General features: G+C 39.0%; 2 long non-coding RNA genes and 1 other non-coding gene across 4 annotated transcripts in view; 2 read left to right on the top strand and 1 right to left on the bottom strand.

Annotated features, from left to right (window-relative positions):
• Positions 1-20,263, bottom strand: part of LOC141621755 (uncharacterized) — a 45,442-nt gene extending 25,179 nt beyond the window's left edge. For both annotated transcript variants that reach the window (XR_012532643.1, XR_012532644.1), the window contains exon 1: positions 20,191-20,263. This is a non-coding gene — a long non-coding RNA (uncharacterized LOC141621755). The remainder of the gene's footprint in view (positions 1-20,190) is intronic.
• Positions 8,448-8,554, top strand: LOC141624505 (small nucleolar RNA R71). The gene has a single exon (XR_012534311.1). It is a non-coding gene; the product is annotated as a small nucleolar RNA R71 (small nucleolar RNA).
• LOC141621754 (uncharacterized) lies at positions 10,160-13,298 on the top strand. The gene is made up of 3 exons (XR_012532642.1): positions 10,160-10,253; positions 10,885-10,968; positions 13,215-13,298. It is a non-coding gene; the product is annotated as an uncharacterized LOC141621754 (long non-coding RNA).
• Positions 20,264-21,869: the final 1,606 nt, after the last annotated feature.

The following is a 21,869-nucleotide window of genomic DNA, read 5'->3' as shown; positions in this document are numbered from 1 at the left end:
GTAAAGGTCGGATCCCAAGGGACGGGAATTGAGATGAGATTTCTATTGAGACTAGTGGTGTCTTAGGGGTGTCACAATTTGGGTTGATGTAGAAGGTCACTAAACTAAATAGCAATGAAAGTAAATAAGCAAGATAAATTGAAAGGGTTGTAAACAATTGATAAAAAGCACTAGGGTGTCATGCGGTAATAGGGGATTCATGGGAATTGATCATACAAACATGTTCTCAAATTATAAGCAAGCAATTATTGTTGTGATGGATTGAGTTGGGTTCTATCTTACAATCCTAGGAAAGTTTGGGTCCCGGAGCCGAATCGATTAGATTGTACAACACCTACAAGTCGACTTAGTCTTCCCTACTCAACAACATGCATGGTCTAATGAGACTCGAGTTGGTTTATGTCTTACAAGTCTCATTGAAAAGATAGGTGATGGGTAAAAAATGCAAGGATTCATAGGCTCGCATTTCATCAAACATAACATGTGCATGAGTTGAGATCAAAATAAGCAAGCAAATAAACCATGAAAGCATATTAATTTAAGCATGAATCATTCCCCATGTTGGTTTCCCCTAATTACCCATTAACCCTAGCTATGGAACTACTCACTCATTATCATGTTGAACATGCTAGCAAGGTTGTCAATCATACCAACAAAGTGAAACATGATGAACAAATGAAAGCAATTAGAAATAATTAAAAAGGGATTAAGAGAATTATACCTACTAATGATTCCAATAATAAAGCAAAGAATAATAGAATTACTTGATGCTTGATTGAGAGGTTGTCAATCACCCAATAATAACCCAAATAATCTTCAATTACCCAAAATAAAGGATGAACAAAAGAGAGATTAAGGAAATAAAACTTGTATTAAAACTTGATTAATTGTTGATTACAAAACTAAAGAGAGATTTGATTGATATTAACTACTCTAAGAATTGATAAGAAGAACATGCTTTTCTAATTAGACTAATGGGGTATTTATAGTGGAAATTAGGTGCATGCATTAGGGTTAACTAAGGGCTTAAATGACGATTAAGTCCCTACTTAGGGAAACTCTGGTATTTTCTGAAGGAAGGGCATCTTTCTTGAAGTTTGAAGAAACGAATTTGCGCTGTCTTGGAATCCGTGCGTCTTAGGCACGGGACGGCCGGATTCATGAGTCTCTGCCCGGGCGTCTTTGGGAGAAGACATGCGTCTTCTGGTTGCTGCTGCCCGGGCGTCTTTGATGGAAGACGCACGGATTGTGGTCCTGGGGACGGGCGTCTTCAGGTCAATCCGCACGGATTGCTGCTCAGCCGTGTTTCTTCTTCTTTTCTTCCCTTTTCTTCATAAAATCCTTGGGGATTTCCTTGGGAATGCAAGGATCTTTCCTCATCATTGCCCAACTACTATAATATGTACAAAGGCCTTCTAATCTTGTCTCTCCTTGATGCTTGGTCATTGGATTCAATCAATTTAGTCTCATTTTGCCATGAAAATGCAAGGTTTGCACTCCTTTCCTACCAAGGATACAAAACCTCAAAGAATACGCAAAACAAAGAACTAAAGACAATAAATGACCCAAATATGCACTAAAAAGCATGGGAACAAGGCTAATTCGAGGACTAAATGTGCGCTAATTATGGTCACATCAAATATCCCCAAACCGAACCTTTGCTCGTCCCGAGTAAAGAGGTGACAAAGACTAGGACCATTATTTAAAATAACCTAATAACATAGCCGACATGAGACAATTAGCGGGTCTCACTCCGCCCCTTCAACTCACAACAAGACAACCATGAGGTAGGATGCCTTCTTGCAAGGCAAGGTGGGTCTTGCCAAAATGGCGACACATCCAAACATTAAGCACACAAAATCAAATAATTGATGCATCTACAAAAGGAATAGCCACTTCCTCATCAAGTGGCGGAGGCAACTAAAAGAGAACAAATTTAAGAGCATATATTCCGTCACAAATACTAGTTCAACAAATTACTAAGGCTAAGAGGATGGCAATAAATCACCTCCAAATGGTGTTAAACTAGACTACTTTCGTCCTCAATTTCCAAATACTTTCGTCAAGAGTGATCGGATGGTTATGGAATGATGATCCCCATGATGCTAGTAGAATATGACATGACAAGTCTCGAGTTCTCTACAAAAGTAAAGGTCATGGATCGTCCCAAGCTCGACAAAGTGGCTTGACAAAAAGGCTTTTTGGGAATAAAATGCTCAAATCGTTATAAACAAGGGTGGATATGACTAGTATTCAAAATTTGACCTCATTCAACTTTCACATTTCAAAAATTAGAGATGGGGTTTGTCCCTTCCGTGCTAATGTCCTTTGCTTTCGCCAATCGCTTATTAGGCAACCGGTTAACTTCTAGACAATAGCTTTTCGGGGTGATAGTCACTCTATCTCTGGGCGGTTGAATTCACAACCGTGTGGGGACCCAATTCAATGGATCCCTCTCCAAAGCACATCGAAGTGGTACGCCTCCATCAAAACAACTAAAATTCTCAATATTTCAACATTTCATAACATTTGAGGTTTCCTTGGCAATAAAACGTTTCCACATACAAAATCTTTAAAATGAGCACTTCAAACTTATTGATAGAAAGTATTTTTGGGTTGCCGTACCACAAGGTCAATCAAGGTCACCTAGACAAGTTAACCAAGTCCACATCGCATCACGGGGTTGGATAGGTGACTCACATGCAAACCCTTGACTAAGCCTTGGGTCATGGGTCATAAGACACTAGTATGACACTATCTAGGGTGTTTTACAACCATTCTAGTAGGCCAAGTCTTAAGTTGAAAAAGTATTTGTAATGGCTTAGTTGCTCTTGTCAAAGTTCTCAATTAGGCACTTTTCAAAATATTTCATCTAAATGCAACTAAATGCCATGATGCAACTATTATATACATCCTAATGCAAGTGATTCTACCAACTAATATGACATATAAACTAAATGCAAGTCCTAAGTTCACATTGTTATACCGTATCAATCAAAATAAAGCCACATAGTCATTAACATAAAGAGGAAAAAGGAGATTGGAAAGATCATACCATGCGGTCTTCAATATCCTCATGTCTCGGATGTGGCGTAGTCGATCAATGTGAACAAGGATAGAACAAACACAATATATACAATAATATATACAGGACTACACTACAAAGGAGAAGAACTTTGTTTTTGGTTTTTCAATTTTCAAATTTTTATGGTTTTTCAAAAATTTTCAATTTTTTTGGATTTTTGAATAAAAGTTAGGTTAGAATTCCCCATCCCCACACTAATATGGGCAATGTCCTCAATGGCCAAAATGATGGGAAATTATGCAAACATGATGCATGATTTCTACATTAAATGCAAGCTACACTAATCTACACTACATGATGCATGGTTTTTGTTTATGACGGAGAGGATAATTTAGATTACCTCCCGTTGTATATGTATGTACTTCCCCAAACCGAGTTAGACATTATTGCTAATGTCCTAAGGTTGGGTGTAGTTCATGCACACACTATGCAATGCATGAAACTAATTTTGTCATTTTGGATTTTTAAAATTGGGAACAATACAATGAGAACACCTCAATGGGGCCGAGGTGTTAGTCCTCTATGGTGCTAGGACTACTCCAACAATGATCAAGATTAATAAAATACAACAAAGAGAGAAGTAGACAAACCTCAAGAGGGTAGGAGCCTCCATAGTTTGCTAATCTTCCATCATATCATCACTATCATCATTTTCCTCACTAGAAGTGGACTCATCACCACTTCCCTCTTCACTTTCTTGTTCACTTTGTTCATCATACTCTTCTTCTTCTTCACTAGCCTCTTCATCAATGTTATTATCAACAACCGCATCAACCGCATCACCAACAACCTCATCATCACCCGGAATACCCCTAGATGCACTCGGAAAGAAGACTTCCCTATCCGCCCAACTAGGCAAAGGACATGAAGGGTTAAGTAGTCCTTGCCTAGCTAAGTGAAGGAGGGGTGGATATTGGGCTAAGTAAGCATCTTCCCGGTCCTTAAAGGCTTGCTTGTGCATCTCTTGCATAAGAAGAGTCACATAATCTTTGCTTGCTTCAACACCTTCGGGCTTGAACTCTTGGTACTTGAAAGGATAGGGTGGTGTGACAATGGAAGAGGAGGGCATTTCAATTTGACCCTTTTGTTGTTTGATGATGTACTCGGCCTCTTTTGAAAGGGGAAGGAGATAGTTGGTCCGGTGGACACTTAAACGACAAATCTTCGAAGGCAAAGTAAAAGATCTAGCCTCACTAGTGAGCCACCCATACTTGGTGTCAAGAGGGTTATGAGAGACCCACTTGTACTTGTTTATCATAGTATCAATATCAATGAGATGACCACCCTTCTTTGCCTCATACTTGCTATCCTTGTTGAAGTTCGGATCAAAGTATTTAGCAAAAAGAGTGACTAGACCTCCATTCACAATGACGATAGTGCCTTGCTTCCCACAATCAACATTTAGCCATCTATCCACCAAAAGTCTTAGAGAGTTGAAAGGCTTGGTGAATTCCCTTCCAATGTTCAAGGCCGACTCAAGAAGAAAAAAATCGAGTTTGGTGAAATGGTTGGTGTCTTTTCTTGCAATGATGGTGTTCCCTACAACCTTGTGCCACACTCTAATGCCCAGATGGTGGACTAATAGAGCGCGACTAGCTTGAAAGCTCTCGAATTTCCTTCCGGAAATCGCCTCCCAAAGAGGGTCGGGTTTATATTTGCCAACATTCTTGAAATAACTCGGTGAATCACTTAGACCCAAAGCTTTACCCATTTCCTCAAAGGAGATGCGCCTACTAACATTAGCTAGGCGAAACTCGATGGTTTCCATAGTCTCAACCTTGTTAACTTTCAAAGAACTCAAAAATTCTAAGGTAAGGGAGGGGTATGTCAATTCTTTTGTTGTAAACAATTTCTCCAACCCCATGGCTTTAAAGAAGGCTCTAGTTTGCTCAAGGACACCCAACTTATCTAAGGCATCTTCACAAATAAACTTGGTGGATAGAAATGATTTACTAGCAAACTTGGCAAAAGTGTCCCTATGGGATTTGGAAATGAAAATTACCTCCGGATAATTCGAAAGTTGAGCAATTTCCGGAGTGGTAGATGTTGTTGCTTCCATGGGAGGTTGTTGTTGTTGCACCTCCAAGTTTGGGATAGCTACCACCATAGCCAATTCTTTCTTTGCTTGAAGACTCTTTTGTCTTGCCTTTGGTGCCTTTGCCTTTGTTGCTTTTGTTGCTCCCATTGTCTTTGCCATTGATGAATAAACCAAGAAAAGAGTGAAAAATCTTCAATTTCTAGTGCACCCAAATCGATTTAAAGATGAAAGGCTTTGCCTTTATGAAATCAAAAATTGACTCAAAGGTTGAAGATTTTGTGCTTGGTTTTGATTTTTGTTGAAAGAGGAGTGATTAATTTGTTGTTAAAAGGATGTTTTGATTTGATTTTGGTGGATGTTGTTGAGGAATCTTGTTTTTGTGATGCAGAGGATGAGGGTTTTGGAGTTATGGGGTTTATGGGTAGTGTTTTGAATGAAGGAATGAGGAAATGAATGTGGGATGGGGTTTATAATAAACCCGAAAAATTTGAAATGCAGGGGGGAAGACGGGCGGCTTTCCTTCGGGACGACCGGATTCTGCTTGTTCTGGGTTGGGAAATTCTTGCCTAAAGCCGGGCGGATTCTAGCAAAGACGGGCGGATTTGAAAACACGGGACGGGCGTCTTTCAGAGAAGACGGGCAGATTCCTTTCCAGGGATTTTTCTCGTTTTTTCTCAGCCAAAAGACGGGCGTCTTCCTTTCAGGACGGGCGTCTTTATGAAGACGGGCGGATTCTACTACAAGACGCCCGGTTTCGTTAACAGTCACAAAATTTCAAAAATTCAGCTCAGACGGACGGGCGTCTTCCGCCCATTATGCCCGGATTGTCTGAAGACGGGCGGATTCTCTTGAAACCGCTCGGATTCTACCCCTTTTTACCCGGATTCAGTTCCATCCGTGTACCTTGCATATCCCTTGTCATTTTTCATTCTTCAAAATCTCGTGTTCTTCATTGTGGGGGCACTACTAAGACATGAATAGCCTAGGCAATTACTATCCCCACACTAAGCTAAAGCACTACACATCAATTGAAATTATTAGTCCCTCCCTCACTTCTCTCAAACATGATAATTATCTTGATCAAGGTATAAAAATCCAAAAATGACAAAAATGCAAATTAAGAATTAAAATGCGAGTTAGGGAGTTAGAAATATTTACAAATGGTGGTTTAGGGAAGACTCCACCAAACTCTCATTCTTGATGAGATGTCAAGGGGGCATGTCCAAGATGTTGTTGATGTTGCTCAACACCTTGAAAAAGTAATCAAAAGCTTGTTCATTGTCGTGATAAAGTTCTTCAATAGATCTTTGCTCTTGTTGTCGGTCTTGATCGATAGCATTACCAATGTAGGGATTGAAAATCCCTTCAAAGTCATCGTCCCAAAGACCACAAACTTCATCTACTTGATCACTAAAGATCTCTTGAGTTGATAGAGACAACTCTCCCATTATCTTGTTTTGGCCAATGAGGCCATCTTCTTCTTTGCTTGACTTTGGTGAGCTTTGCAAGCTCTCTTTGTTACAATTCACTTGCTCTTTGAATGGAGCATCTTCAATTTTCTTCTTCCATTGGAGTTCCGACTTCTTCCTATCATCCTTCCGGCTATAATGATCGATCATAAAACATGGTTCATGTAAACGGGGAGCTCTCATAGTATTGTCAAGATTGAAAGTTATACTCTCATCTCCCACTTCTAGAGTGAGCTCTCCATGTTTCACATCAATCACCGCACCCGCGGTGTGTAAGAAAGGTCTTCCTAGAATGATTGCAATGTTTGAATCTTCTTCCATATCAATAATGACAAAGTCCACCGGGATGAAAAATTTCCCAATTCGCACGGGAACATCTTCCCATATCCCTAATGGTGTCTTCGTCGATCTATCGGCCATTTGGATTGTGATATTGGTGCATTTAAGCTCTCCCATCCCCAACCTTTTACTCACCGAGTACGACATAACACTCACACTAGCCCCTAGATCACATAAGGCTTTTTTGATCGTGGTGTCGCCAATGGTACACGGTATTGAGAAGCTTCCCGGATCCTTGAGTTTTGGAGGTGAACTCCCTTGAAGTATTGCACTACTTACCTTAGTGAAGGCGATAGTCTCAAGCTTCCGGATCGACTTCTTCTTTGTGAGGATGTATTTCATGTATTTCGCATAGGCTGGCACGTGATTGATTAATTCCGTGAAAGGAATTGAGACTTCCAAATTCTTCACAATTTCCATAAACTTTCCAAGTTGGTCATCAAATTTGGGCTTGGCTTGACGACTTGGAAAAGGAAGTCTAATCACAATAGGCTCCTTCTCCTTGACCTTGTCTTCATTTTTCTTTGAAATTTCTTCTTTTGATGATTCTCCATCTTTGAAGTTTTGCACAATTTCATCCTTATCACTAGCTTCCACAACTTCATCCTCAACTTGCTTCTTCGGTGCTTCATACCTTGTACCACTTCTCAAGTGAATAGCACTAACCGTTTCATTTCTTGGGGGATTACTTTGAGGTGGTAATTGCTCCTTTTGTCGTTGTGAGCTTGAAGATGCTAGTTGACTCAATAGGGTTTCCAACATTTTGGTGTGAGCTAGGATGTTGTTGATGGTGGTTTGCTTTGCTTGACTATCTTTTTGCATTCGAGTGAAAAATTCTTGTTGATTCTTTTGCATTTGAAGGACCGCTTTTTGAACATCAAAACCTTGGTCATTTTGTTGATTGTATGGATTTTGATTTTGGTAACCTTTGTTTTGGTTGTAAAAGGGTCTTTGATTTTGGTTTCTCATGAGAGGTGGGGTGTATGTTGTTTGAGGGTTTTGAACATTTTGGCTTTTGTATGAGAGATTTGGATGGAATTTGGTGTTTTCATTGTAATAGTTGGAATAAGGGGTACCACTCTTGTATGCTTGGAAAGCATTCACTTGTTCATTTGTTCCCCTACATTCACTTGAGTCATGTCACAAAGTTCCACAATTCTCACATATTCCACTTGGGATTGATGAGGATGCCGTAATGGCATTAACTTGATGCTTTGGTGATTTTGAGGCTTCTTCAAGTCTAGCCATAGCTTTTTCAAACTTCAAATTGATTGTATCAATGTGAGCACTAAGTTGAGCACCCAATTGAGTAACGGAGTCCACTTCATGCTTTCCTCCTCTAGTAGACTTGCGAGGTCTACTATATTGTGAGTTATGGACCGCCATTTCCTCAATTTTGTTCCCAGTTTGATTGTCATCAACTTCGGTGAACATTCCATTTGATCCCATGTTGAGAATGTTCCTTGAATCTTCATATAGACCGTTCCAAAATTGTTGTACCAAGAACCACTCGCTAAGTCCAAGGTGAGGACACGAGCGACAAATTCCCTTGAACCGCTCCCAAGCTTCATACAAAGATTCTTCATCTCTTTGCTTAAAACCCGTAATTTGAGATCTTAGCATGTTAGTCTTTTCCGGTGGGTAGAATTTTTTGTAGAAAGCTAGAGCCAACGTCTTCCAAGAATCAATTCCGAGAGTGACCTTATCAAGGCCCTTCAACCATTGTTTTGCGGTGCCAATTAGAGAAAAAGGAAATAAGACCCATCGAATTTGGTCTTGAGTTACACCGGTTTGAGAAATCGCATCACAATAGTCACAAAAGGTCTCCATATGAGAGTGAGGGTCTTCACTAGGCATCCCCTCAAATTGGCTCCTTTCGACTAATTGAATAAATGCGGATTTGGCAATGAAATTTCCGGTTAGATGTTGTGGTGTGGGAGTACCATTGGGTAGGTTCTCCTCGGTGGGTACGGAATCTGATGAAAACTTAGGCATTGTGGGTTGATTTTGTGTTGGGTTCTCCTCGCCTTCTCTTGCAAAAGGGTTGATGAACTCAATAGTTGGTTGAATATCTACAACCTCACTAATACCTCTCAAATTTCTCCTAGAAAGTCTTCTATTGGTTGTCAAAGTTCTTTCAATTTCACGATCAAAAGGTAACAAATCACCTTGTGACCTTCTAGACATGCAAAATAACAAACAACTCGAAAACAATTAGAACAAACCTTGAGGAGTTTTACTTCCTCAAGGCAAAGAAAGACACAACTAATAACAACATAAGAAAATCTAAATCAAGATAACATCGTCCCCGGCAACGGCGCCATTTTTGGTTGGGTATTCGGATGCTATATTCTATTTTTCGGAACAATTGTCGTTGGAAGCACCTAGACCAAAACACAATTTATAACTTCAAAAACAACTCTACAATTAGTAAAGAGCCAAGTAAAGGTCGGATCCCAAGGGACGGGAATTGAGATGATATTTCTATTGAGACTAGTAGTGTCTTAGGGGTGTCATAATTTGGGTTGATGTAGAAGGTCACTAAACTAAATAGCAATGAAAGTAAATAAGCAAGATGAATTGAAAGGGTTGTAAACAATTGATAAAAAGCACTAGGGTGTCATGGGGTCATAGGGGATTCATGGGAATTGATCATACAAACATGTTCTCAAATTATAAGCAAGCAATTATTGTTGTGATGGATTGAGTTGGATTATATCTTACAATCCTAGGAAAGTTTGGGTCCCGAAGCCGAATCGATTAGATTGTACAACCACTACAAGAAAAACTAAAACAGGTGGCCGGAATTTGGCGACTGATATATTTAGTCGCCAAATTGGCGACTGATTTTAAAATTGGCGACTGAAATCAGTCGCCAATCTGGCGACTGTCTTTTTTAAAAAGGGAATCAAACTTGGCGACCGATATTTTAAATTTGGCGACTGATTTTTGGGTAGTCGCCAAATTGGCGACTGAAATTCGGTCGCCAAAATGAATTTAAGTCGCCAAATGTTTTAATGGAAACCAGGCTGTCTTTTTAAAAAGGGAATCAAATTGGCGTCTGATTTGTTTAATTTGGCGACTGAAATAAGGGTAGTCGCCAAATTTGGCGACTGATTTTCAGTCGCCAAATTAAAAAAATCAGTCGCCAAATTTTTTTCATACAAACCAGCGCTCCTCTCTCCTACTTTACTCTTTGCGAAAAAAAAAGGGACGAGCGATTGAAAAGCGGCGACGACACCAACGAACAACACCACACAACCACCCTTCCACCGCCATCTCCACCGCCATTTCCACCGCCACATCCACCCTCTTCAATTAGGTTAGTTTTTTTGTTTAATTTCAGTTTATATAGTTTAATTTGTTAGATTAATTTGTAGTTATTTTGATTAATTTGTGGTTAGTTTGTTAGATTTATTTGTAGTTTGTATGTTAGATTAATTTGTAGTTAGATTTAGTTTAATTTGTGTTTGAATTAAAAGGGAATGATTATGAGGTTTGTCTTTAGGTTTAGGGTTATGGGGGCGCGGGGGTCGGCCGTGGGTGGGGTTGGTCGGGGGTGGGCTGTGGTGGGCCGTGGGTGGGTGGGTAGTGGGGTGGCCGTGGGTGGGTGGGTCGTGGGTGGTGTATGGTGTTGGGTAGCTAAGTGATACCGTCTCATTATCATTAGTATTAAGCTAAGTGGAACCGTCTTAATTAATAATATTATTATTATTATTACTAAGTTAAGTGAAATCGTCGTATTATTATTAATATTAAGCTAAGTGAAACCGTCTTTTGCATTAATGGAATTAGCTAAGTGGAACCGTCTTTTGGATTAAGAGAAATTAGTTATTAGCTAAGTGGAACCTTCTTTAGGACTTGATTTTGATAAATTTAGTTTGATAATTCATGTTATTGATGAATTGAGGTAGAATAACCTTGTTATTTTTGTTTTTCTTTTCTCTTTTCAGGGTTGTCACCGCGCTGCTAGGCACCACCGTACGCGGTAGCTGTTGCTTCTTGTTTTCTTTTCATTTTTGCTTTTACTTGATTAGGTAACCTCCTCTTACCAGTTACCTTTTAAATTAACTAATTTTAGTTCAAATTATGTTACGGACTTTAGGATAGAAGCCTTTATTATGTGGTTAAATTGGGCTATTGATTGACTTAATTAATTTAGTACTTGATTGTGTTGTTGTTTGATTTGATGTTGACTTAGTACCCGTTCAAGAATTACTCATTAGGAGTAATTCTTGAATAGTCCCCATTTTGGGATCGTGTCTTTGTACGTTCAAGTCATTTAGGTAGTAAACACGTACTTGTGATTTATTAATGAGGAATGAGTTTGGTGGCGATTCCTTTAATGTTCTCCGAATACATGTATATGTGGAGTAATTAGTTATTCTACATAGATGTGTATTTGGAGAACTCAAGGGAATTGTCTTTGCCAATTTTTTCCTCATTAATAAATTACAAGTGTGTTTGCTAGTGACTTGAAACGTATATTGACGGGTTTAGGTTGGAGTGATAAGGACCCCATTCGAAGATGGATTACTTATTGACAATATTTATATATTGTTTTCATATGTTTATTGTATAATGTGGAGTATAATGTTTAAATTTTGTATGCAATATTATTGTTATTTTCTAAAAATGTTTAAATTATTGTGGGGTCTTCTTTAGATTAAAATGAAGAGATTGGAACGTTCATGGATGTATGAAGGAAGATTAGACCATTCCAATAAGAAAAGACGTCCTACCGCTAGATTTATAAAGGGTGTTAGCGAGTTTATTGAATTTGCTAAACATCAGGATGAATATGACTTGGTAGACAAAAAACTTAGGTGTCCTTGTGCCAAATGCAAAAAGCTGAAATACCAGCTTGACATTGTAGTAGAAGAACATCTCATTATAAACGGGTTTAAGCCAAATTATTACAATTGGATTTCACATGGAGAAGCATATTCTCCAATTCATGAACAAGCTCACACCCAACAAATACAAAATGATGAGAACCCATATAGAGAGATGGCTGTTGATGCTATGGCTTCCACTATTTTTAATAGTGATGACCATACAACCATTTCTGAAGAACAACCGCCACACCCACAAGCAAAAGCCTTCCTTGACATGTTAAAAGCCTCAGAAAAACCCTTGTATGAAGGAAGCAGAATGACATTGTTACAAGCCGCTTCTAGGCTAATTACCTTGAAATGTGAGTTTAATATGCCATTTGTTGTTGTTGATGGCATTGCCTCGTTCCTTGAGGAATCTTTCCCCGATGATAATATCATGACCCGAAGTTTCTATACTACCAAAAAAGTAGTTAAAGGTCTTCAGTTACCGCATGAAAAGATTGATGCATGTCCTGAAGGATGTATGCTATTTTGGAAAGATGATGCTTTGCTTGACAAATGTAAAGATTGTGGGGCGGATAGATATGAGACTAGTGAAGGAGATACAGTTTTGGTGTTGAAAAAAGGCAACGGTAGGAACAGGGCCAAAAAGAGTAAGAAACCAATAGCATGTAACCAATTGTTTTACTTTCCTCTCGCACCAAGACTTCAAAGAATCTATGCCACCAAAAACATTGCCGAACAAATGAGATGGCACAAAGAAAACCCACGTGCTCTGGGGAAGATGAGTCATCCTAGTGATGGGGAAGAATGGAAACGATTTGATCAGATGTATCCTGATTTTGCCAAGGAACCCCGCAATGTACGACTTGGCTTGTGTACAGATGGATTTGATCCTTTCGGTAATTTTGGGAGGAAGTATTCTTGTTTGCCCGTTATGGTCACACCATACAATTTACCACCTTGGTTATGTACGAAAAGACCATTTATCTTCTTGTCACTTATTGTTCCCGGACCAAAAAGCCCGAAACGTAATTTGGATGTTTATTTACAACCATTGGTGGAGGAGTTGAAATATTTGTGGGAAGTTGGGTGGAAATTTATGATGTGTCTAAAAAACAAAATTTCCAACTTAAAGCTTCCCTTTTGTGGACAATAAATGATTTTCCCGCCTATGGTATGCTATCTGGGTGGTCTACACAAGGGAGGAGGAGAAAAGGACGAGGAAGGACGAGGGGTTTGGAGAGGAAGATGATTATGATGATGATGATGATGATGATGACGATGATGAGGATGAGGATGAGGATGAGGACGAGGGGTTTGGAGATGAAGATGATTAAATTGGTATAATTTTGTATTCCTCAAGAGTAAATTATTAAAATTTAGAAGTCTGTATAATTTTCATTTATCATTATTTGTGTTAATTTTTATTTGTATTACTGCAGATGGCTGGAGCAGGTCGAGGTAGGAAGCGTGGAGGCGGCTCAGGTTCTGGACAGAGTACGCGTGCGGAGCAGGAGGAGGAGTTTGTGCAGGTGTAATACTACGGTTTTATGAGTCTCTGGGTACTCTATCAAGTAGGCCTTACTCTGTCGAGTAAGGGTGTTTTGCTTTTTTTAAAATATTTTCTGACCTGTAGGGTACTCTATCAAGTAGCCTTAGGTACTCGATAGAGTAGCCGGGTACTCTATCGAGTAGCCTTAGGTACTCGATAGAGTAGCCGACACTCGATCGAGTATGTCAGTTACTCGATCGAGTAGCCGGTTTACGGGTGATGTTTTGTCGGGTGTTGTTAATAACACGGATTAATATATATAAATCTTTCCGTCATCTTTACAACACACTTTTACAAACCTAATCACTTTTTTTTTAAGCATGTTGTGATGGAAGAGATGTTATAATTTTGTTATGTTAGTAACATGTGAATATGATACTTGATGTCATATAATTGTAATTTTGTTTACGTAAAGTTATATAATAAAAACTTGTGGGTAATATGTGATTGGTAAGTTGAATGATATATGTGCATCGAGTTATTTGTTGCTTGGCTTTTGAAGATAGTAACATATGACTAGGAATACGGGTTTTATGAGTTTTGGATTGGTTTTGTTTGCTTGGTTGTTGTCTAAGTTGTTTGGAAGTAAAAATCAAATAGTTTTGTCGTCTGATTACAGCAAAGTTGTCTTTAAACTGTTATAACTTGAGATGCATAAATGATTTTGATGTTTCTTACCAGTTAAGTTTTGGTATGAGGGTAGAGTATGATATGGAAGAGAGTTGTATATGTTTTCGTTGTTGTCATGGTATAGTGACATTCTGTTGATGGGACACAGTTGTCGAGAAGTTGTTCTGATTTTTGATCTTGTATTAAGATGAGGCTTTAGACATAATCATGGTAAGTGATTGGTGGAACATGAGTTGTACTGATCTGGACGCTGCAGGTGGTTCATAATCAGATTTTGGGACAGTGAGTGTAGGGTGTGGGGAATTAGTGTCATGTTAAGTTTTGTATGAGTTTTGCGATAATAAAGAAAAGAACTTGAGGATCTAGTGTGAGTGTACGTAACGAGTGTAGATCGTGAGTTATGCTTTTGGGAGATAGGTGCCTTACATAGAGAGGTATGTTGTTTTGCAGTAAGAATGGAGAGTTAGTATTGTGTTTTTGCCACGCGTTTTATGGTATAGATTAGGTGGTGTGCCGTATGAGTTGAGGTATGAAAAATGTTTAAGTAAGAAAGCCTTGGATATGTGCATGGCGAGTGTTTAGGTTATAGGTGATTATCTTTGACATGCGGTGGTGATGAGAAAATGGAAAGATATATCTAGGATTTAGTATTAGTGAGTTACGAGGACGTAACATTTATCTTAAGAGGAGTAGGATGCGATAAAAGAGATTTTGATGGTTGTACATATGGTAGTATATCTGGAAGTAGAGTGTTGGTGTAGCATAAGGTATGGTTTTGTATATATTGTGGTTGATAGTGTTAAAAGGTCATGGACGTGCTTATAGTAGTTCGATGTTAGGAATGCGAGAATACTTCGATAGTGTTGACAGTTGGATGATGAGGTTATGAGTGTGAGTAAACTTCGAGGACGAAGTTCCTTTTAAGGGTGGTAGAATGTAACATTCCGTTTGATGTTTATGTAGTTGGTTATGTATGGAGTTAGTGTCGGGAGAGTTTATGATGTAGTTGATACGACATCGTGAGCGAGGTGTGGAGGTAGGAATAGTTGGTAGAGTTGGTGTTAAGAGTTCATGGTTTCATATTTTGTAAGTTGGGGTTTTGTTTTGAGTTCTTAGTAGCTTTGTTGCGTCTTGACCGAGTTAGTATGTTTGTTTTTATGTATGGGTTGAACTTCGGGGACGAAGTTCTTTTTAAGGAGGGAAGACTGTAATACTACGGTTTTATGAGTCTCTGGGTACTCTATCGAGTAGGCCTTACTCTGTCGAGTAAGGGTGTTTTGCTTTTTTTAAAATATTTTCTGACCTGTAGGGTACTCTATCAAGTAGTCTTAGGTACTCGATAGAGTAGCCGGGTACTCTATCGAGTAGCCTTAGGTACTCGATAGAGTAGCCGACACTCGATCGAGTATGTCAGTTACTCGATCGAGTAGCCGGTTTACGGGTGATGTTTTGTCGGGTTTTGTTAATAACACGGATTAATATATATAAATCTTTCCGTCATCTTTACAACACACTTTTACAAACCTAATCACATTGAAAAGAGATTCAAGTCACGTTCTTCGCATTCATCCGTGTTACTGACAAATCCCGGAGCTCGAGAGGTCGGATTCCATCGTTCTTTATACCTTTGTAATCCTTGTGTCGAGGGTAAGATCTACATACCAATTTTATAGTATTTCGTTAAGTTTCGTTAAACCCTAATTTTGGGATTGGGGGTTTTTGTTATGTTTCTTGATTGGTAGCAATTGCATGATTATATGTTAGGAGGAGGATTCGTAGGAGAGGAATTTTGATACAGCGGTTGAGACCGTCTGATTGTGTTGCTGTTCCAGGTAGGGTTTCCCTACTCAGTATTACTTACATAATGTGTGGTGATTGTGCTGTAATTAGTGTGATTGATTAATTCAGACGGTTGTGCTTATACATTGTTGATTGATTCAGGCGGTTGTTGATATTGTGATTGTGATTGTTTGTCTGTGGTTCTCGAGATGCGTTCTCGGCTGAGTGGAGTCACTTGCGGGAGTGGCTTCACGCCCTAGTTTTGCCCTCCGTGGAACCCGCCACGGGAGGGGATGTGCACATTAATGGGACAGGGTTATCGCTCGGTATGATGAGCGGGGCTTAGGTGGGAACGGCTACGGTCCCCCAGCGGGCGTATCCGGTGGACGATCGGTGACGGAGATGGAGTGGAGTGCCGATTGTGTATGATTGCTTGAGCTGTGTTGGTTCTTTATCTTGTTGATATATAACTTGTGTAAATAGTACGACCCGTTTAAATGTTTTAAAAACTGTGGTGATCCATTCGGGGGTGGTGAGCAGTTATTGAGCAGGTATGATATGATGCGTACGGGATAGCCGGGATGAGTCATCACGTTGCAGTTAGAAGTCTTCCGCTGTGTCAGACGATGTCTAGTAGCTTGATAGTTTTATCAGTAGACGGATTGAGTACTTTGTAATTCCTTTGACAGTTTTGGTTTGAGATATGTAATCACTTAAATTATATTTACTATTTAAATATGTTTCTTTATTGTCTTATGATTATCATTGCCTCGGGTAACCGAGATGGTAGTATCCTTATACCTGAGTGGTCCTGGTAAGGCACTTGGAGTATGGGGGTGTTACAGCAGGAGGATGCGATGCAGACAGACGGTGACGGTAACGGTGAGGAGACTGACGCTGCCGACGAGCCAGTACGGGTGCCGATACGGTACACTTCGGATCATCAGATGATTCTTGAGCCGGCGGGATTATGGTAAGTTTTATTCTTTATTAGTCTACTATTTTTATTTCTTTTTTTTTTGTAAAATAATAATTGTTTCTAATTTTACATGTTCAAAATAAATGCAGGTTTATGGACGATTGCGTAGTACGAGGTGTCACAAAAAGCACGAAGACTAATTTCGTGGGTCCAATTCCAACATCGTGGACACAAGCTTCTAATGCACAAAAAGAGGCGTGGTTCAATAACTTTCGGGTATACATTTTCCGTAATTCTTTGTTTTAGAAACCAAATAATTAATTTTGATAAATTTTTTAAGAACCAAGGTTATACTTTTATTTTATACTAATATGAAATTTTGTCGCTTTTTTTTTGTAGCTATCATTTGCTTGGTCACCGTCTCAAGAACAGAATGTCCGTAACAGGTACGATGACGTCGGTACTCGACGATATCGGGACGTGATCTGGAAGACGATCAGGCGCCCGAAGGAACCAGAGCACATGAAAGGTATTTAATTAACTTGTTTTGTTATTTGTATTAATTAGCATATACTCTCTTATATTATAAATAATATCAGTAACTTATTAATTATGATTTCATATGTATAATTGCAGGTGACAAGTATGAAAGCTTAATAAATCATACCAAAAGTGAAGCTTTTCAGAAGAAGTCTAAGCAAGCATCCCTCAACAAAAGAGGAGGAAAGGAAGACGGCGTGATCGAGCCTACTCATTACGCGGGTTCACGATCGTTCTGGGATAAAGTATTGGGTGTAAGTTTGTCTATTATTTCACACTTTTTTTTGTTTTCAATGCAACATGTTTATTTTATGTTAGATTTTTTGTTGATTTTCTAACATGTATGTTTTTTTTTTTCATTCAGAAAGGAAAGAAGAAGTCAAAGCCGATTGCGACGGTACCGGAACTGTTTATGGACACGCATTCCAGGGTTGACCACAAAGGGGTTAGAACTTGGACTAAGCCAAAAGACAAGCAATTATATGTAAGTTTTCCCTAACACTTAATTTTTGTTAATTTATTCTCTTTTAAAATGTCGTATATAAGGTGGTTACCATATTAACTTACAACCATTTGTTTAATATTGTAGGAAGCATTTGAACAAGAAAAAGCCGCTAATCCAGAAAAACCTGATAATGACATATGGTATGAGTTGGTGGATGGCTTCAAGAAAGGGCACGTGTATGGTACCGGAAGTTCAACACCGACTTTCTATGAGAAAACGCGTAGAAGATCGACTTCAACAATTCCCAGCAACACGTATCAACCGGGAATTATTAGTCAACTTCAAAGTCAAATAAGAGAGCGTGATGAACGTGATGCCAAACGTGATGAAGAACTTGCCAAACGTGATGAAGAATTCCGTCAAATGAAGGAAAGAATGGAAATATTTGAGAATTGGTGGCAAGGTTGTAACCCCGGACCTAGATCCAACTGCGATCCAAATGATCCGCATAGTCCACATGGGGGGAGTGGAGCCGGTGTTGGCTTCCAAGTAAGATGATTTTAGCATGTAAGCTTGTAAAACTTGAACTTTAGACTTGAACATTAGAATAGCTTAGCTTGTAAAACTTTCATTTTCAATATATGAAATGAAGTTTGAGAAAATGGGAGGTGTTGGGTTGAAATGTATGGTGTTGTGTGTGTTGAAATTTGGGATGTATGGCGTTGTGGAACATCGGTTTGTATGCAGGTTGTAAATATTTGGCTAGCAATGAAAACGAAAAAAACCACCAAAACATACAGTGGCTTTGGCGACTGAAAAGGGATTTGGCGACTGAAATTTAGTCGCCAAATTGGCGACTGAATTTCAGTCGCCAAAGCTCTTATTCAGTCGCCAAAGTTCCTAAGCCAAACTGGCTACGTCACCCAAATTTGGCGACTGAAACCAAATTTGGCGACTGAACTTCAGTCGCCAATTTGGCGACTGAACTTCAGTCGCCAATTTGGCGACTACCTCAAATCAGTCGCCAAATTGGCGACTACCATATCAATCGCCATTTTAGTCATTTGGCGACTGATTTTTCAGTCGCCAAATTTGGCGACCGACTTTAGTCGCCAAATATAGAAAAGGCGACTAAGGTCCGCGACTGACGTTTGGCGACTGATTTCAATCGCCAAATTGATTTTGGCGACTGATTTCAGTCGCCAAAATCAGTCGCCTGTTTTAATTCTTTTTGTAGTGAACACCTACAAGTCGACTTAGTCTTCCCTACTCAACAACATGCATGGTCTAATGAGACTCTAGTTGGTTTATGTCTTACAAGTCTCATTGAAAAGATAGGTGATGGGTAAAAAATGCAAGGATTCATAGGCTCGCATTTCATCAAACATAACATGTGCATGAGTTGAGATCAAAACAAGCAAGCAAATAAACCATGAAAGCATATTAATTTAAGCATGAATCATTCCCCATGTTGGTTTCCCCTAATTACCCATTAACCCTAGCTATGGAACTACTCACTCATTATCATGTTGAACATGCTAGCAAGGTTGTCAATCATACCATTAAAGTGAAACATGATGAACAAATGAAAGCAATTAGCAATAATTAAAAAGGGATTAAGAGAATTATACCTACTAATGATTCCAATAATAAAGCAAAGAATAATAGAAGTACTTGATGCTTGATTGAGAGGTTGTCAGTCTCCCAATAATAACCTAAATAATCTTCAATTACCCAAAATAAAGGATGAACAAAAGAGAGATTAAGGAAATAAAACTTGTATTAAAACTTGATTAATTGTTGATTACAAAACTAAAGAAAGATTTGATTGATATTAACTACTCTAAGAATTGATAAGAAGAACATGCTCTTCTAATTAGACTAATGGGGTATTTATAGTGGAAATTAGGTAGATGCATTAGGGTTAACTAAGGGCTTAAATGACGATTAAGTCCCTACATAGGGAAACGCCGGTATTTTCTGAAGGAAGGGCATCTTTCTTGAAGTTTGAAGAAACGAATTTGCGCTGTCTTGGAATCCGTGCGTCTTAGGCACGGGACGGCCGGATTCATGAGTCTCTGCCCGGGCGTCTTTGGGAGAAGACGGGCGTCTTCTAGTTGCTGCTGCCCGGGCGTCTTTGATTGAAGACGCACGGATTGTGGTCCTGGGGACGGGCGTCTTCAGGTCAATCCGCACGGATTGCTGCTCAGCCGTGTTTCTTCTTCTTTTCTTCCCTTTTCTTCATAAAATCCTTGGGGATTTCCTTGGGGATGCAAGGATCTTTCCTCATCATTGCCCAACTACTATAATATGTACAAAGGCCTTCTAATCTTGTCTCTCCTTGATGCTTGGTCATTGGATTCAATCAATTTAGTATCATTTTGCCATGAAAATGCAAGGTTTGCACTCCTTTCCTACCAAGGACACAAAACCTCAAAGAATACGCAAAACAAAAAACTAAAGACAATAAATGACCCAAATATGCACTAAAAAGCATGGGAACAAGGCTAATTCGGGGACTAAATGTGCGCTAATTATGGTCACATCATCAGCGACGGCGATGAATAAGCTTGATTGATGGGAGAGTAAGGTATTTTTGTTCCTGCAAATTGGTTGTGGACTTGTCGCTGAATAGTGTGTCAGGTAAGTTATAAGGTAAGAGTAGTTGTGTATTGTTGTGTGTATATTTTGATTTTTGTTTTTTTTTCTGAAATTTCTTTTGCTGCGTTTTCCAAATAAAACGCCTCTTATGTGGTAATTACGGCGTTTTTTCTTAAAACGCCTCAAATAGTTATATATAGAAGAAAAAATTAAAGTAAATCGTATTCTCTATTTGCTGCTGTTTGGTAAAAACGCCTCAAATAGAGAGCCGCAAATTAATGTTTTTCTACTAGTGAGGGTGAAAAAGAAAGAAAAGAGAATTGAAAAAGAAAAAAAAACGTGAAAGAAAGAAAATGAAAAAAAAACAAAGCATTCACGTGTACAGTGATAGAAAAGAAAAAAAAAAGGTTTGATTTATTTCATATGATTCATTTAGACGGTGTTAAAAAAGGGAAGTTTGTGACCGTCTAACTCCTCCATTCTTATTCCATATTTTTGAGGAGATTGTGTTTGAGTTTAGTGAGCTGTGTGCCAAATGAAGGGCACTTGTACTTAGTTTTTCAGTCAGTTGAGATTCGGATGGTCTTATTTGGTCCTGTTAGGAACTAGCTTGGCGCTTTTACCTCCACACTACCATAACTTGTTTTGCCTTTTCTCACCTGAACCTCACTATTCCCATATTATTTGTAAGCCCTCGGCTGTGACGGACATTATTGGTTGGAGTGTGTGCATTAGTACTTGAATTGTCTTTCATTTTTGTTGCATGCATGCTATGTAGGTCGCAGTTAGGTGAGTGACTGTCTTTCCTTCTCTCTTTTACATATAATATTTACCCTTTGCTTCATGAGAGAAAAGTGACCACGAGAGAGTCCGATTTTGTTGGTCTTGCAAGGTCGATAGGTTGGCTATATTTCTGAACAGCATATAACTCGTTTGCGTATTGACTGCTTAGCTATAACTGTTAGTTTTTGTTGCATTAAAATTGGTTCAAGTAGACAAGTTAAGCTAGCTCCGAGTTTTCATTTCCGTTCTATTAGTTGCATTTTAGTTTACTCGAGGACGAGTAAAAGTTCGGTTTGGGGAGATTTGATATGTGCATATTGTATAGTCTTTTTAGCCTATTTTTGCACGTATTTCTATGCATTTTTGTACTATTTATATTGCAATATGCCCCGAATTGGCTACTTTGGTTCGTTTTGTCCATTTTGTAGAAATGAACGCGAAAGTAGTGGAATCGTACCTTTTTTTTGTCCTTTTTGCATGCATTTAGAAGAGACGGGATTTTCCAGAGTGAGATACTGCATTGGAATGCGTGAAGGCACGGTTTACGAGGCAGTCGGGCATGGATTTGAGCTGAATTAAAGATAGAAGACTCGATCGAGTGGTTTTGTTACTCGATTGAGTGGTTTCTACATCCTTGGTTGGTCGATCGAGTGCTTTTCTACTCGATCCAGAAGTTCTGTAAAGAGGGGTTACTCGATCGAGTAACTATTCTACTCGATCGAGTAGATTTTGTGGAGTTTTGCTCGATCGAGTGGTTTTATTCCACTCGATCGAGTGGTTTCTGCTGGCGTGTGCTTTAATTAGCCCGTGAATTTATTTTATCTTATGCACTTAGTTGTTTTTCTATT

Source organism: Silene latifolia, chromosome X, assembly GCF_048544455.1.
Source record: "Silene latifolia isolate original U9 population chromosome X, ASM4854445v1, whole genome shotgun sequence".
In the NCBI taxonomy this organism is placed as follows: domain Eukaryota; kingdom Viridiplantae; phylum Streptophyta; class Magnoliopsida; order Caryophyllales; family Caryophyllaceae; genus Silene; species Silene latifolia.
Note: the sequence above shows the minus strand (reverse complement) of the source record. Positions and strands in the feature narration are given on the sequence as shown.